We start from the raw sequence: 17,437 nt of genomic DNA, 5'->3' as shown, positions 1-17,437 counted from the left end.
GGCCATATAGCTAATATAAGCTAGTAAGCTAATAAGAGAAACAATGGCAACTTTATAGCACACTCTGACAAACCACAAGCATGTAAACTCTCAGGCACCCTTTACCGAAGAGAAACTGAGCTAGCCCAGTACTTTTCAGCTTATTTTGTTTCAGAGCACCATGCATTTCCCAGAGAAGAAGACCTTTCTTCTCACTTTCCTTAGCTTGCTTTTCTTTCTATGAACTCCTTAAGAATGATACACACAGTTGACCACAGATGCTGCCGTGGGAGACGGCTAGTTCTACATTTCTGAGGTAATTGGAAATACCAAGATGCAGAAGGAGAAGAAATGGACTGGCAGTTTCCATGGCAATTCCCTAGTGTATTAAAAATAATCAATATAACTATAGTAACAAGTAAAAACTTGCTGACACAGAGCAGGGAAGCAGGTAGCAGGTTCATTCTGTCCACACCATACCAACGTGATGTTCTTGAGACGCTGAAGTGGAACTACCAAAACAGAAAACTACACTCGACCTGATTTTCTTTCTGCATCCAGAAACATTCCTGACCTGAGCAGGAATTGTGTGCGCCAGCATCTCTGAGAAACAAGGTCCTAACAAGCATATACATGAACGGAGCATCGGGACACAGACCATGGCAAAATATAACCTGCTCATACACAGGGTTATTCACAGTCTGTTTCAGTCAGTATTGCTCTATCTCTAATAAAATGCCAGAGCCCAGACGATTTCCCAAGAACACTTACATCAGCAAGGAAAGAACTATAAAACCAGATTAATATCTCAGAAGCTTGGTTTAAGGCATTATAACCGTGACAGTTATGAATTAAACAAATCTGTTTTCACATGTGTAAGCAGAGATTTTGCAGAGCTAAATATGCTGAGAATTTTTACTCTTGGGCCAGGTATTCGTACTATTTTTTCTTATTCAGTAGATCTCATCAAATGCATGCTCTGTTTTTATGTTGTTAAGTGATTTTCATTACATTTTCATGGAACAAATGCCATTCCTTCTGCTGGATATCCAAAAGAGCTTGCTGCTTGGGCCATCTGATCTTTACAGAATTTTACTTTACTGCTGTCTTTAAAGGAGTCACTGCGATGGGCAAAAGCCTCCTCATGCAGTACCACAGGCAGGCTTCTCACCACCCCTCCAGTATGTTTGCAGGGCTATCACACCCTCAGTGCACACCAACATATATACCTTCTGAAATATGACAATAAAATGTGGCTCTCTAATGTCACATGCAGTAAACAAGATATTTAAAATGCAGGAAAGTACTTAATCACTACATTTGCTAATGCTTTTTAAAGCTTTCAACACATTTTAGCACAGAGAAATTCCTTAGGAGGAGAGCTCCATTGGGTGGTGTCAGCCTGTGCCATCTGCTGAATGCATTCATCAGCAGACTCTGCTCTGGGGTGCTAAAACACAGCAGCTTTTGTTAGGGATGTGCATCTCTGTGGGCACTAGCAGAAAGGCACTGGCACAGCTGGAGGGTGGCTTTCCATACAGGCATTGGTACCAGCCAGGGAAGGGTTTGTCCACCCTGTGGTCAGCCATAATAGCCATGTGTCCTTGGTACACATATCAGGATAGACATGTTCCTGGTGGTGGGGTGGGGGCCTGGAGAGGGTGGGTTGTAGGGTATGGGGTGGGAGCACACGTCACTGATGCCATGAGCTCCTACAACCTGTCAGGCTGACCTGTCTCTGCACCACAGCCATGACTGTGCCCTCTTGCCATCCCCCCTCTACCCTCTGGGCTTCAGCTGAAAGCCTCCAGGGACAGCAGCTGCAAGAATGAGCCAAAAAAACCCAGCAATGCCATGTACATCTCTTTTTTGTGTGCAGCCTTTCTTTCCCTGCGGAGCAGGGAATGGAACAAACTGTGAACTGTGTGGCTGAAATTCAAACACTCGGGGTTAAGGAGCACATGAGAGATTAAAAGCAGCATCACGCTACCAGGTGAAGCTCATGACAGCAACAAACCTGATGGTAAAACTTCCCCCCAGTCTCAGACTTGCTCTTACAGCATTGCTTGCATGGAATAAAGTCTGCTCTGTGAATTTGGCAGTATCAGAGGACACAGAGAGTTGGCTGCTTTTGGGGCTGAATTCCCTTGCCTTTGTTCAGCCTTTGAAGCAGGAGAAGCCAAGCCAGCAGGAAGTGACTGGAAACAAGCCCATTCCCAGCTGGCCAGTGCCTGGCAGGGACCTGGGGTCACCCAGGCAGAGCGGGGAGGCATCACCACCCTGGCAAGAGAGGGTCTCTTCCTCCCCTCAGCTCCCATTCCGAGAGGGCAGCCCTTCCATCAGCACTGCAATATCAGGCTGGCTATATCCACTGGTGAGACTTGGCTCCCTACCTGCTACCCAGTGATGTACAGCAGAGGTATGTATCTACAGCATCCAAGCACTATTCCATCCATCTGCAGGCAGTACAGCAAACACAGCTTGGTTAATTCCTCACTACTCACTACACTTTTCCTCCTCAGTGACAGTTAATGAACAATAATACTAGAATGACCCTTTAAAAATAGGTCTGCTATAAGAGCATGTGGTTGTAATTACTGTCTTTATGGACAAATCTATTATTTTTGTTTCCTTCTATCTCCCCTGTGTTATAGGAAATGTGCCAGTTTTCAAGCATTCTGCTTCATTACTATTGGAAGGATGTTTCCAAAAAGTAGAGTTTGTTTAACACAGGTTCCTGAGCCCATCCTGAGAGTCACCCTCAAAAGCTGGGGTGGAATAAGTTTGAATGAAGTTTCTAAAACTCCCAAGCACTTCCTTGCTTCTTCACTGTCATTCTTTATTTATCTCTATTGCATTAATCTTCTGCATATTTTCTTTCCCTTTTTTCCTTCGGATTCTTTTTACCCCAAGTCCAGCTTCCCTTCACCTTCTTCCCATTATCTTTTCTCTTTTGCATACAGCTATCCCATCAGTCCTCGTGCTGTCTCCAATGCTGGTATTCTTCCAATGTCCTTCTGTCACCCCAGGCAGTCCCTTCTCTTTTTCAGCACCTGATTTCCCTTCTGGGTGTCTGAAATTGTCTTCTCTCCTTATTTTCCCTGTTCTGTCCTCCTTTCCATGGTTTCTCATGTCACCATCTTTTCCCCTTCCTTACCCTTCCCCCAGCTCTCTGCTCAGCTGCCCTCCATCATCCTTCTCTATCACCATTTGTCTTCCTGAGGGCTTTCCTTGTAGGGCTCCCCCTCTCAGTCCCTGTTGCCTCCATCCACCATCTTCAGCCCTCCCTCGTGCCTTCTTTGCTTGCTGTCAGTGCTGGGGTTACCATCCGGCAGTGTTCCATCACTCTCCCCCTACATCAGCTCATGCTTCAGTGGGTCTGACACCAAGGTGGCACAGGATTCGCTGAGGGCCATGAAATCTGAATGGCTTGCCAGGGGGCTGCCGCTGCACTGGAGTGTTGGCACTCACTTTCCACCTCCATGTTGCCCCAGGGAATCACTGTTAGAGCCAACAGGCACAAGGCAGCGTGGGCTCCAGCTCTACTGTGAGAGTTTTGTTTGTAATGGAAACAACCCTGATGGATTAAGGGAAGCTGCCTCTTCCAAAAAACACATGAGATTTCAATATTAAATGGGGAGAAGTGGCCAAAGTAACATGACCCACGAAATACCTCTGAACTTTGGAGTTTTTTGGCACAATGGCAGCAGGCATGGTGTTTCATTCAGCTACCAAACCAGTCCCACTTGCATGGCTAAAACCACTCCTGCTGCTGCTGCTAAGGGTAACCACAGAGCCCTGCCTCCTACCAGAGAATTTTGGAGTGCAATGCAAATAATTGATGAGTTATCAGAACACTGACCGCATATTTTCATTATTCTCTCACGCACAAGGATTCCGATCAGGCATAGTATGTATTTCCAGTGCTACTCACCACCTTCATTCTCGCATCATTTTGATACAAGAAAGATAATCTCGCAGGTTGGCATAAGGCTTGATAATCCAGGAAAGTGGAATAATGGGCAGGCACTGGAGCACTCAGAAAATTAAAATGCATTTTTTATAGTATTTTTGGTTTAGAGATTTGGGGATTTCTTATTTTAAAAAATTATATTTAGAAGCTTGAACACTGACAAAATCTAAAAATGCAAATGGGCATATTTAGGATATTTCTGTGTTCAAAAACTGAACTATTTTTAGGGGAAATCTGCTCTGATATGCAAGGCTTACATCTGCCACCTTTGGTGAAACCACTCTGTCACATACCTGTCTCATGCATAGACACGTGCACACAGTCAGAGTACTCCTCCTAGATAATGTAGTCAGTGCACCCCATGAAATTAATTCCTAGTTTTTGCAGGACCAGAACTGATCATTAATTCATAGATTTATGTCTTTCCGGAATAAAGTAGGAAAATCTCAAAATAAATGGAAAATATTGGAAAAGTAAATGCACATGCTTTTAAATTTACAATATGATTTTCTTTATTGACATAATTTATTATCAAAAACTATTGGCTCAAGCTGGTTTGAGTTTCCAGGAAGTTCTCTGGCCCCTGACTGCCCATTACTGTCAATCTCAAGTCTGTACACATACTGACATTCCAAGTATGTAGTCAGTGTTTCACTGCAGTTCAAAACAGCTCCTAGAAACGGTCAGGTGACCAGTCAGGGCCAAGGCAGGCAGTAGCAAATGAATAGGCATGAGAGGAGAGGGGCGTGCATGGAGACAGTGAGAGGAACAATGGAAAATTACACTTTCCTAGTAGACAAAACCACAGTGGAAAGGAACAAAGTGTAGTGTAAAGAGAAAGTGATTGGATCAGCCATGTACAAATGGAAGAGGAAACCAGAATGTAAAAGCTTAAAGAGTAGAAAAAAATATACAAGTAGAAATACAAGTACTAATGTCAGGGAAGCCCAGAATAGACATGAGATACTTGCAGGACTGAGCCTCATGTAGATCACAAACATGTTTGTTACATTAGATTAATTGCTGCCTTTTATATGAGAGGGAGAAAGGGCTGTGCAAGGCTGCTCCCCTTACCACCACAGGGTGCTTATGCAGGGATTAGACATCAGGAAATCAACCTCTTAAAAAATCTATCTTAGAGAGTGCACAAGTCCTGACAGTTTTGCTTAGGTCTTTGTACAACAAGACCTACATGAGAGACATGACTGCAAACTAGAGATGTGGAGTGCATTTCTCCTGACTCAAGGGGAGCAGCCACCAGCTGCCATTAGCAAAACCTCACGAAAACAAGAGAAGCAACCTGTGAAGGCTACACAGCATGTTGTGGTGATGAAGTTTGCCAAGTCACAAGCCTTGGATGAGCATATGAGCTAAAGACAAATGTGTATTGACAGCAAAAAACAAAGAGAAAGCATCATGGGTCTTCCAGAAGGCACAGAAATCAGGCAAAGAGTTAGCTGGCATGGCAGGCCACATGGCTAACGCTTATTTCTATTTTAATCTAAAAGAACAGTCCAGAAAAACAGCCTCCTTGAAACAAACCCTTGAATGCTACTCTAAGTCTGACCTGCATGAACCAGTCTGGGGTTTCATGTGCGCAGATCTGATTTCACACTGTCATCAAAAGGGATAAGACTGGCCCTGCTGCATATGTCTAAAGCTTCCCTTGCACTGTCACCAGCAGAAGTAGGGACCTAGGGCAGGGAATATCTCAGGCTGAACATGAGTCATTATTTTTCCTCTGGATCGGTTTTCAGCTGCACCTCTCCCCAGATCCTGCCTGCCAGGCAGAGGCACAAGCATTAGCCCTAGGAGTGTGCAGCTGGGAGTAAACTCCCCTTTGGCAGCAAACACCGGCATAGACTGCAGTCTGAGTCAGCGGCACCATCTGATACCGGTGGCATCACAGGGCAACATGACTCCAAGTCATCCTGGGACATGTGTGCCTGAGCTGAGCATCTGCATGTGTATGTGTGACAAGGTCCATGGGTAGGATCTTAGTCATAGCAGAGCAGCCCTTGCAAGCATGGAAATTGGTAAACATGTGATTTTTGTCCTGACTCGGCTAAGCTTCTGCATATTGCTGTTATTAGTGCGTTTTTAACTTTCTGTGGTCCAGCCCTTGAGACCACCCTGAGCTTTTCACGGGATATGTTTGGCAGCTACAATTGTTTACATGCCAATTGGATTGTATTTTATATATCAGCAGCTGTGCCTGGAGCAGCGCCTGATCTTTTGACTTCCTTTTGTGGTGACCTCCTCTTTTGTTCAACCACTGCATGCTCTGATGCCTGTCAGTCTGTCATGTGCCAGGGAAGCAGCAGCAAGACAGAAATTCTCCAATATTTTTATTTTCTTTTTCACATGAATTCAGGCACAACAAGGAGGTTCATGAAGAGCATCTTGTGAACAATTCAGCTCTGGTTGGACAGTGTCCTCTGTGTCAAGCAGTGGGCCAGCAGGAGCTTCTGGATTTGACAGCTTTGGTTTGTCTGAGGTAACAGTCATGCAGACAACCCAGCCCACAAAAAAACAACGAGATCTCGTCATCCCTTGGAGATGATATATGTCCTTTGGCTAGTGGCCCTGTGAAAGTTTGTGTGTTTGTACAGATCCTGCCCTTGCTGTACAGTGATTTAGTTGTGCTCTCTAACAAAATCTTAAGCTGCTATAGGCCACTCCTTGACACAATATGGTACCTAAGATCAAATTCATATCCCACACCACATGGTCCAAAGGATTGTGCCTACCTTTTCACAAACCCCAAGACACTGCTAGCATCAAACCATTCCCTGCAGACACAACAGATACGTTCACATGGGTCTGCTGACTGCTCAACATAACTTCATGGATCACAGGTAGTGAGGAGTGGGACCCACATGTTCTCCTGGGACCCACAGGAATCTGATGTGAGAGAATCCAGCACATTTCACCCACTCCTGCACCCCCTCCTGCACTTTACCTTGTGTATTGGGAACAACATATATTCTTTTCTCTGGATATATGGTTTGCTTACTTACACTCAGGAGACACCTTAACAACAAGAAGCTCATGAGGGACCACTGTCACTGAAGGCATGGGATAAAAGCTGTTGCAGAGAAGAGACTGCTGCATTGCTCCACAGTCCTGCTCACAGGCACCACTGAGGCTGCACGGAACTGAGAGGCAGACAAGCATGTCAGTGAGAAATGTGTCTGCCTTTGGCACATTTTACCCAATGCAGAAAGTGTGAAACACCTTGAAGTAGACGTAAATTTTGTTTCAACTTGATTGGTACTTTTATTGCCCATTTTGTTCTAAATGACAGCTAGGCCTAATATATCATAGCAATAGCATTTCCTGTTTTATCATACCATGAAGGACAAATGAATAATGCAAAAAACATTAAATACCTTCAGAAGGCTCTGAAACAGCCCTTGATGGCTATTTATAGCAGGTGTACATTGCTCTATGGTGCTCTGAGGTCTGGGGTCTGCTGTAGCAGAAGGATGTACAATGTGGAGCAAGCTGTATTTGCTTACAGCTAGTAAACAACACCATTTATTGTAGGTCATCTTCCACTGCTGTTTGCTACTTACTTTCTCTGCCAGAAAACTACACAATTACTACTAGCAATCAGAATAAATTACACTTCTAAAATAATTTCTGCTGAAATAGAGACCCCTCCAGGGTGAATCACTCGAGCACTACATAGCTGTGCTAGGGTGCAAGCAGGGACAAAAGAAAGACTATACTGGAACTTGAAAGAATTGTGTTTCCAGTGACATGCTTCTTTTTCTTTTTGCTTTTTAGTTGGATATTCGTTTGCTGTCATCTTTTCCATACTTTGGCTCCAGTTCAGAACTACTTGGGCACATATTTAACTTCAAGTAGTTAATCATGTGCTCATGTTCTTTGCTCTGTTGGGACCCTGGTTATTAAATACTTACTTCATATTAGGAAGGATGGCTCTGTATGATAGTAAGTACCTGCCAACCTTGCCCTTTGGGGCTCTGGGAGGTTGCTCCAAACCTTAGACCAAACAGACTTGTTTAAGAGCATTACAACTGCTGTTTTCCCTAGGAACTCATCATGCTGTCAAAGCATCAGTCTTGGCCTGTATACATCTCATTCTTGAGATGGTCACTTTCTGTGTCCTCTGCAGAAAGCAGACTTTAAATCAGAGGCTTTGTGTGGTTCTTCACTATTCCCACCCAGCAGCAACAGCTCTGAAGACAGCAGTCACAAAGTCAAACCCTTCATGGCGTTCAAAGCAAGAGGTAGGAAGAGTATTTTGCTAGCACATTCGTTTCTCTCTAGCTATGTGTGCAGATGCACTGCATTAGCCTAAAGGTACTTTCCTCCTTACGTGCCTGTTAGCAGGTACCTCATTCAGCTGACTACAGTTTAAAGTGAATTAGGTCTGGCAGAGCACAAGCCTTGCTTTCCCCTGCATGCTTCTTTAAGAAAGGCTGTCCTGGGACTGCAGGTTCCTGGAGGGAGTGGAGGAAAAGCTGCAGAGCTGGGCAGAGAGCCACTTTTGCAGGGAGAAAAGACTCGCATAGTGCCATCTGCCCTGTAAAACTTTTTGGCAATGTAAAAATACATACCATGTCTTCAACGTATACATATAGAGAAAGCTAACATCCCTTGCTAAATCACACCCATTTTCCCCTGGATTTCACTCTACTTGCAAAGATACTTACAGAAATGCTAAATATTGTATTCTCTGACTGACTTTAGCCCCTGTCACTTTTAACAGGCCCCAGTTAGTATGCTAACAGGAATGCGTGTTTAATGCTTTGTTCATGATTGTGCAATGAGGATGGAAAAGCTGTAACGACTGTTCCATGATGCAGAGTCTATAAATAGAGTGCATGGGAAAGGATGCTCTCTAATGCATTATGTTCTAATCAATAACAACAAGCTGACTCCAATTATATTTTATTGTCTCAGAAAAGTATTTACATGGTATAACAGCTGTGAGTCACAGTGGTGGTTTAGTTAAGAGTCAGATTCACTTAGGAATATTTGAGGCTAATGGCTATTGTTTTCTGCACTCAGGCACTGCACCACTGACTGCTCTTGCTGCAGTTAATATTTAATCCCTTCACTGAACTTGCACCACTTACGTGTAAGCGCTCTTCACAAGACCGCACTCCAAGGCCATAGGAAGAAAAAGGTTGGTATCCCAGCTGGATGCAAACCTCAGCAAGCTTATGAATTCTTTGGATAGGGAAAGTGTAGAGATCCCAAGTGCATATGATCCTTCAAATTCTTTTAAGTAAAGAGAAAGATGACAGGTTAAAGTGATTTGCCCAAAATTGCGTAGCAGATGAGTGGCAGAGTGAGGAAAACAACCCAAGTTCCCTAAGCCTTGCATTGTTAGGTTTGACCGCAGACCTTGGGTACCACGTTTTGTTTTCTCAATGGTCTGAACTGTGTTGCATTACCCTATATCTATGACAGACCAGCAACTGGTATACAGAAGATTACTAGAGATACCCAAGTCTTGGATGGTACATGGCAATTAACCAGAAGTTTAGTCATGTGGCAGAGACTTCATATGTTCATATGAGCTTGAGGAAAATCTTCACAGATCAACCTGCAGATACTCTGAACATGAATAAATAAAATCCAAATACTGTGTATTTAATGAGAACCAGACCTGGGAGAAGCACATAGTTTCAACTTTCAGCCATTTTCCCTCTTCTGAAGCAAGAAACACTGAGAAAAGATGTTTTATCTCTCTTTTCTAACAGACTTAAAAGCTTGACTAATAATGCTTTACAAAAAAACCCCCTTCAGTTATGTACTGCAATATGGTAAGTACAATGGTAATTATTACAATTTCATGCATCCATTTTCCATAGGAGCATTTACATCCCTGATTTCTCCAGAGCACTTAATGCTTTCAGACAGCCAGTGAGGATGACTTTTCGAGAGGTGGAAAGCAGGGAGGCAGAACAACTTCAGTGTTCCACGAGAGCATTCACATTTACGTGGAGGTTACCTACAGCAACTAATGGTATAAGCTTCCTTTTGTCTCCCTAAAGTGATAAATTTTAAGACACTTGCTTGTGTTTTCTTGCTTTTTTTTAAACTACCAGACAAGGAGAAAAACATGAAGAAAGAGACCGAGAGTAAACGAGAGAAATAGGTACCAGTCAAAACCGAAATATAAGGTAGCCTCAGAGGTAAACCAGAGTTACTTATGTCTTCGACAGAGTTACCCTGTGGTGAGAGGAAACTCACTGCTGTCAGTGAGTTACAGAAGCCAGGACATGTACCCATTAGTACATTATTGGTATGCTGGATTCCAAAATAACTTTGCCTTTGAGAAAGGTGAGGTTGGCTTGCTCTTGACTCTGGAGATTACAGACTCTGACTATGTCCCGGGGAGTTGCTAATGTCTGGAGCCTGATTTCCAGAGAAACTGTGCATTATTGGTTGTATGTTTTGCCGAAAGTTGGAGGTTTTCCCCTCTGTAAAGTCTACGTATTGCTTAAGTAGCCAAAGCAAGCACTAAGTACCAAGTTACACTTGTACTAGGATTGTCCAGTGGTTATTCTAACACAAAATGTGAATTCACCTTATCAAATCATTGCTTGCCCAACACTTTGGGGATCTAACATACTACATAGCATGAGGTGTACTTAACTATCATGGTCAATTGGTCACATCCTCCTCCTCCGTTGTAGACAACACTATCCAGTTTCACAGGCAGTGCTGAAGCCCATAGAGACAGAATGACCACAGCTGTGTGAATAGCATCACCATGGTAAATATGTAAACATGCAAGGTTAGAAGGTGGTCAGGTCTGATACTTGCAATACCAGACCAGAGTCAGTACCTCTGCTATGATCTAGTCATGCAGAAATGAGTCACTGTTGACCTCCTGAACTTGGTGAGCCTATGAGTTCACATGATTCATCTCATTTTGCAGTAAAAAGTTTTTTAATATATTTCTGCACAGCTACAAGAAATGCAAGGTGTAGGATGCATCTTGATGTGACAATTTACACTAGGGTATTTGTAGATTCAGTAGCTACACTTATTTTAATTATAAACTTTCCCTCAATAGTTTCTACCTGATATTGCTTACATTAAGAACTTTCAGCACAACATTTTCTCATCCATTCTCATGGATGGTCTCTATCTCATCTATTTAATGCTTTTCATGCCCACGAATTCTATCAATATGTGATTGTATGTGTCTGATATGATGCAGTCCAAATCTTCCCTGGTGCCTACAAAAAGTACTCCACTAGATTTGTGTTTCTCACATTAAAATGCATGTCTCTTAGTATTTCGATGTTTTTAAACAATTGCCCAGCACATGATTATCCTCCTACTTTATTGTGTCTATCCAATTTTAAAGGACATCTTTTTTGGAACCCTACCTTGGCAGAATAATAAATACACTCTGGTAATCTAAGAGAACAGATCACTTCCTGAAACAAATTTATCCACTTAAACACTTCTTTAATGAATCCACAGATCAGGAGCACTAAACAGGACCAAGGGCTAAGCAACAGGATACTATACTGCATTTGAATCCTTTAATTATCATATTTTTTAAATGGCGAGAGGGTTACATTTTACCAAATCAAGATAGCTAGCAACTTTAATGAAGCTGTATTACACTAACTTCATAACAGTGAGTTTCAGAGCAGGGGATAACCTAACTTGTACCTGTACAGGCTTAACTTACAGCCCTGCTTTTGGCTTGAACTTAGGCTCCTTTCGAATATCACTCGGCCTACATCAGATAGCTTTTCTAGGAAGAAGTAGATTATTCCTGAGTGGGATCCAGGATCGACTTCTTTCTACCTGTGGTCTGCCAATACCAAAGCCAATGGGTCTCTGGGATGATTTGCACAGTGGGGAGATGTGCCAGAGAAGCTGCCATAACAGAGGGCTCACAATGGGGAAGCATCATTTGGCTCTCCCTGGATCCTGTCCAGAAGAGCTCCCATTGGCAAGTGCTGTCGGCAGGGTGAACTCAGCCACATAGTTTGGGGGCTGATCCTGAGTAGCTGTGCAAGTCCAGCCAGTGAACTTATGAGCAGGACTTTTATGTATATGTTTCAAGTGCAGCTTTCAGCTAGATTTTTCCTGATATAGTTCTACTCTTTGTTTGACCCTAAGAAACTGCTAGTGTTTCCACTAGTCATGGGCAAAACTCCTATGGACTTCAACGCAAGTTAAATTTCTCTGCAGAAAGAGACATGTCATTTAGTCTGTGGTTTGGTCTCACATTAGTATTTACTGCCCACTGCTATGCAAAACAAAATGACAAGTTTCTAAAAGGAAAGTTTATTCTTTTGCATGTGTGTTTTCTAACCACGTGAGTAAAAATAGACATGGTAATTTCACTGTCTGCAAGTGAATGCCTGGAGCTTCTTGAAAATCATCTTTCAGAGACAGCATGTGAACCTGCAGGACTCGCTAACTGAGATCCAGGTGGTAAATCCATGACAAAGCTGCTTTGATGTGACTCAGAGACAACTGCAAAGTGACACTTGGCGACTTATCATCTCTCAGGTCAGTGAGTGCCCCAATTCCACTTTTTTTGTGTGGATGTGCCCCAGGACATCTGTAATTCATGATAGGAATTACCTAGATGTTGGCAGAAGAAATCACAAAAAAACTCTGCCCAGTCTGCAGCAGTGGTGAAAAGAGCTGATTTATGTCAGAATACAAAAATAAGGTGGTAGAGAACAGCTTGAAATATACTCTGTGTCATTTGATAATTCGAGGAGAGTTTCTTTTGCAAAACAAATTGGTTACTCCTGTCTATTCTGAAAATGGTATTGGAGACAATTCCAAAGCATAGTTAGAGGCAAAGCAAAAGTCCTCTTAAAGAATGCTTGAAAAGTTTGGAAACACTTTCTTAGACTAAATAAAAAAATTTGAATAAAAAGAAACAAGACTAAAAGCATATAAAATGATGCAGACAAAGTTAATCAGGAAGAGAATGAAGGTAACTTCCTGAAAGGAAGTTTTTAACCTGGTTTTCTTTCCTAAATGAAAGAAAAGCAGGTTTAAAAAATGTGCATTTTCACCGTATGCACAGCTAACCTATGTTGCCATTAAAGCAGGCTCCTCTCAACGCAGAAAGGCAAGTTATATGTATTTACAGCTTAAAGCAGTGTCAAGAGTTGTAATAGGACAAGTAAGCAGGGCTCAAATCCCAAACTTAGTTGGCAGGACAGTAGCTATAATGGTGGATGTGAGAGGTGTGGGTTCAATTTCCTTCTCTACCCTGTAATCTGTTTGGCTAGAGAGGGATGAAAGACAATAGCTAGGCAGATGCTGAAACTTGGTTTGGAGACCAGAAACCCCTGAGAATTCTCTGGAATTCCACAGTTCAATGCCATTAAAACATTGGCTCTCTGCGACTCTGCTCTCCAGCTACAAAGAGGGAACAATGGCATTGCACTCCAACCAAAACATATGAGACAATCCATCAATGTGCAAAGACATATAATCCTGTGACCAAGAACCAGAGAAACATTATCTTCAGAAGAAATTAACTCCTGTTCTTACTTCTGGGGTTATTTTTGGTTGTGTCGTTTTTTTGTTCTGGTTTGGTTTTTTTTTCTTTCCCTCACCCAAAGTACATGATGTTGTTGACTGCTGCTAAGGTCTAGCTGGGCTTGTACTACAGCTGCAGCCCTAGTCCTGGAGGAGGGTAGTCAGATGCCAGAGTGCCAGAAGGGCAGAAGCAATGCTTGATGAATCTTGCCTGCAGATCAGCATTCCTCTCTTCTGCCTGTGTGCTTTAAAATTCAGTGACTTGAACCCATGCTTTCCTTCCAACATGGATCTTTATTAACAAAGCATCAAACAGGGTAGCAAAAGTCACCCCAGAGTGAATCTAAGAACCAGCTGTTGTCAGCTTGTTGATCCTTTACTTCCATACACTGATACAGTGCTGAAACTGCAAATCCCAGTGTGCAATACCACATCTTTATCAAAATGGAACATCGGTTGCCTAGCAGTTAAATATCTTGGCAACAAAATATCTATACTTATGACTATGTGAGCAGACATTATCTGATTTGCTATTGCTGCCCCCTCTAAACTGTGTTGGAGGTATTTGGTTACAGCAAAATTCAGAAGTCAGGAGGTTCAGAGCACCAAAAAGCTACTAGATTCACACCAGAGGAGAAAAAAAGGGGATGCAACACTTTTTGACTGCAGTATATACTATAAATCACACAGCAAATATCAGAAGATGCAATTTGGCATTATGTCCAACCATGCTTGAATAATCAGGTCAGTCTTATTTGTTGCTGTTCCAATCTCTCCTGCAAATACTAGCTTCCTTGTTTTATTCTGATTCACGCAGGCCCCACAACCATCTGCGATTTGGCAGCTTTACTGAGTCAGAAAATGTCAGCAGGAGTGGGGAGGGGTGATTAAAGAGAAGAGACAGAAACTTTTCCAGCCCTCGGCTTGCCTGCCTTTTTAGCACACTTTGTGTGAGCTCTGCTGGCAACACCTACCATTCCTTTCTTTCATTAGAACATCTGATTGTGCTAACTGGGGCTGCCCAGCACTTGATTAAAGATGTGTTTTTGACTGAGACTGTGCAAATAAATGTGAGAGTTGTACGGATCCAAGACCTTAATTAGGGGCTGGAGAGGGGAGATCTACTGTTAATACAATATAGCCCTGAACTACTTAATAGACTGATATTTCATGTTGGAGAGGGGGGAGAAAGAGGTGTAAAAAGTCTGAGGTCCCATATGGGGAAGCAGGATGCGAAGCTCAGGGAAGAGGTTTGCCTTCTTGTCTTCTCAGTACCCTAGCCACAGACCTGCCACTGACCCTTGGGTAGCCTGGTACAGATCACTAGGGACTGGTTTCTGACCTCACTTGGCTGTTCTGCCTTTGGCTATATGAAATCAACCTGTGCCAGACCTGTTGCAGTGTGTGTACAGGAACATATTACACGCTGTTTCAGGTCAGACTAATACATTATCAGATTTGACCAACTCTGCTTGGACAGTGGTGATGCAAAGTCTTCTGCCCCACAACAAAGGCATGTTAATGGCACAGTAACATCTTTGGACTGGAGCACTGTTGTGGGCTGCAGTGAGCTGTCACAGCAAGCACAATGATTCTGGCACAGTAGCAAGTATCCCCTCTCACCAGTTGCCTCCCTTGCCTCTGCACACACCTTCCCAGGAAGAGCTGCTGGAATGAATCACAGAAGTCCCTCGCCCAGTTCAATGAAAAATCAGCCAGGTTTTCCCTTCCCCAGCATTAGGTAAGTTGACATCAGTCTGAGTGTTTGGCTTGTTAGGCAATGCAGGTTTCACTCTTCAAAGGGCAATAGAAAAGAGCATGGCACTTCTTACATTGCTACAGTTGTGTCTGCTCTGATCTGCTTCACTTCATTCCTCCCACTTACCCCCAGGAAGTCAAGAATTCCCTGCTATTTCTTTTTCTGCTTCATTTTCATGCATTTCGAAAATGAGATTGTTAATACTTGCTCCACAGGACTATAGAAAACACAGTCAGAAGATAAACATGTACCAGTGCAGTGCTTTAAAATCTCATATCTAGCACACTCTCACACTGTAAGCTGCTTGTGGAGAGAAGAGTGGTCTTCCCAACTGCCAAGTTTATTACTTAGCTGAATCACAGTCATTTATTCTACCTCCAAACAAAGTGTAGTGATCAGAAGTTCTTCTTGTGTGATAGCATTAAAGAATTTTGCTGATCAAGGCCTGTCTGAAATGATGGAGATGGGGCGAATACCCCTCCTCTTGATTCAACTTAGCTGTGCGTGTAATGAAAACCAAATTCCCTGTATCTCTGCCAAAGAAATAAGAAAACTAAGTGTGGCATTTCCTTACTCCTGACATCCTACAACTGGCCTTTTCTGTAATACAGAAGGTCTATGGTAAGTAACCATTCTCATGAAAACCAGTTTAGATAGCAGTGACTAGGTGAGTACACACAGTGTTTCAGAAAGAGAAGTGTGGCTGTTGGGGTTTTTTACTGTGTTTAGGAAAAGAAACACTGTAAGTGTCACCCTTCAACAACCCTAAACTTGCTGTGGGTGTCAAGAAGATGGTTCTTTTCTCCTGACTTTCTTGGTCAATAGTAACAGCAAGGAGTTCTGGAGCAAAGATGATAACTAATGACATCAGCATCCACTTATGGCACAAGAGCTGATTTAAATTCAGCTCTGCCAGTTGTTGCTCTTTCAGGAAAGTTGGTGCAAACCTGGGAATCCAGCTATAAACACAGAGAATTTCATCTAATGCTCCTCTGTGCAAGAGGAAGAGACCATTCCCTTTCCACATCTATCTATGGCAATACGTAATCAGTGGTGAAACCTGTGCAGCAAAGCTGGTATCTGCTTCCTTGTTTTAATAGAGATGTCCCAGGTGTGGCTGGAGCTTGGACTTCTTTTATGTGTGGGTTTTTTTGGTGTTTTTGTTGTTGTTTATCCTATGCATTCATGGCTTTTACACAGTCAGTCTTACTGGCTAGAGTGGTGATCACCAGTGTGAAATATTAGCAGGAAATGTTGAGCTGCATGAAGTGCTCTGAGATTCATTAGTCTCTGCACACTGATAATACTTATACATGCATGTAAAGTTTCCCTCTGCAGCCATTCCAAATGCAAACTCTGTGGGAGATATCAGGACTGGCAGATTAATATGAAATTTGTGGTTGGATTTTAGGGAGGTTCAAGCAGCAATTAGACTAAACCAGAAATCTGAATTTGAAAATTCAATTCCTCTCCAACTTCCAATATATTCCTGTCAGACATAGTTTACATTTGACCCCTGTGTGCCAAGTGAATGAAGCAAATCCAATATTCCTGAACTGGGGAAATCTTCACTGTTAATTTAAGTCCTTTTTCTACAGCCTGTGTTTCTCCAAATCACAGGACAATGTAGGTAGGGAAAAACATAAATATATTCACACTGGCCCTGTAAAGACAGAGTAAAATCTATAATGTTTGAACAAAATAGCATAAGAAAGGATTAGGCTGCTGTAGCTGAAATGAATGGTAAATGACTTGGTTCAACTCCCTACCCTAAAATGTCTCAACACTTCCTTTCACCGGATTTTTGCTGGGGTCCCAAGTCCAGCGTCACACCCCTATTTCTTCCATTTTGGCTAAGACCGATTGTAAGAGGCCTCACTTTGGTTTCCATACAGTGCAAAACCAAGACGGAAGCAGAAAAAAAAAATGATCAGTGTATATGTCCATGTGATGTGTACATATCTGTGTGCATACAGACATAAAAGGAAAGCAGGCACTCTGAATCAGTGAGCTTTGATTTTCTCAAATGTTTCTCAAATGATCACAGTGATGGTGGCTCCAGCATTACATCAGCCTGGTTCTTCCATATATATATATATAAATGTATACCTCCTATGAGACAGCAGTCTAGACCAAAACACATGCGGGCTGGCACTAAATGGCATCCTAGGAAAATCAGAACATCTATCCTAATAGAAGGCTGTGCA

Source organism: Pseudopipra pipra, chromosome 3, assembly GCF_036250125.1.
Source record: "Pseudopipra pipra isolate bDixPip1 chromosome 3, bDixPip1.hap1, whole genome shotgun sequence".
NCBI lineage: Eukaryota > Metazoa > Chordata > Aves > Passeriformes > Pipridae > Pseudopipra > Pseudopipra pipra.
The sequence above is the reverse complement of the archived record's forward strand: the minus strand, read 5'-3'. Positions refer to the sequence as shown.